This window comes from Sprattus sprattus (assembly GCF_963457725.1).
Source record: "Sprattus sprattus genome assembly, chromosome: 17".
NCBI classification, from domain to species: domain Eukaryota; kingdom Metazoa; phylum Chordata; class Actinopteri; order Clupeiformes; family Clupeidae; genus Sprattus; species Sprattus sprattus.
In genome coordinates, this window is record NC_137915.1 from 772,610 (window position 1) to 774,162 (window position 1,553).

Sequence of the window (1,553 nt, forward strand, 5' to 3'; positions counted from 1 at the left end):
CGCATCCACGGCTCCGAGATCATCTGGGCCTCCATGAGCCGCAAGAAACCAGGTGTGTATGTGTGTGTGTGTGTGTGTGGTGTGTTAGGACCGCATCCACGGCCCCGAGATCATCTGGGCCTCCATGAGCCGCAAGAAACCAGGTGTGTGTGTGTGTGTGTGTGTGTGTGTGTGTGTGTGTGGTGTGTTAGGACCGCATCCACGGCTCCGAGATCATCTGGGCCTCCATGAGCCGCAAGAAACCACACACACACACCTCTAGCCAGCAGCCTTCTGACTGTGCAGATCAGGAACACACACACACACACACGCCTCTAGCCAGCAGCCTATCAGAAACACACACACACACCTCTAGCCAGCAGTCCATCAGAAACACATACACACACACACACACACACACACACACACACACCTCTTGCCAGCAGCCTTCTGACTGTGCAGATTATAATGTCTCTCTTCAGGGTATCTTTCACAAGCAGATGTCACAGCTGAAGTGTGTGTTCTCTGAAGTGTGTGTTCTCTGAAGTGTGTGTTCTCTGAAGTGTGTGTTCTCTGAAGTGTGTGTCCTCTGAAGTGTGTGTTCCACACACAGATTTCACCCGGAGCATGGAGAAGCCCAGGCGTAGCAGTGGGGTGGTTGATGTCATAGCCACACCCAGATCTCCTCCTGAGCAGCCAATGGAGGCCCAGGAGCAGAAGGACAGGTGAGACAGGACACCTGCATCCACTATCACCTGAGCTCCGCCCACAACACACCTGCATCCACTATCACCTGAGCTCCGCCCACAACACACCTGCATCCACTATCACCTGTGCCCCGCTCATCCAGAACACCTGCATCCATCACCTGTGCCCCGCCCTCAACACACCTGCAACCACTATCACCTGAGCTCCGCCCACAACACACCTGCATCCACTATCACCTGTGCCCCGCCCACAACACACCTGTATCCACTAGCACCTGAGCCCCACCCACAACACACCTGTATCCACTAGCACCTGAGCCCCGCCCACCATCACCTGTGCCCCGCCCACTCAGAACACCTGCATCCACTATCACCTGAGAAATTCATATTTACTTTAGTTTTGAAGGCCATAATATGGTTCTTAACCGTATTGCTAAGCAAAGCATACACAAAACAGCAAGAGTACTTAGAAAGCACAACCACACACCGACACATACGGTATACTAGGACTCGACTCATACGATATACTAGGACTCGACTCATACGATATACTAGGACTCGACTTATACGATATACTAGGACTCGACACATGCGATAAACTAGGACTCGACTCATACGATATACAAGGACTCGACACATACGATATACTAGGACTCGACACATACGGTTTACTATGACTCGACACATACAATATACTAGGACTCGACACATACGGTTTACTATGACTCGACACATACGATATACTAGGACTCGACACATACGATAAACTAGGACTCGAATCATACGATATACAAGGACTCGACACAAACGATATACTATGACTCGACTCATACGGTATACTATGACTCGACACATACGGTTTACTAT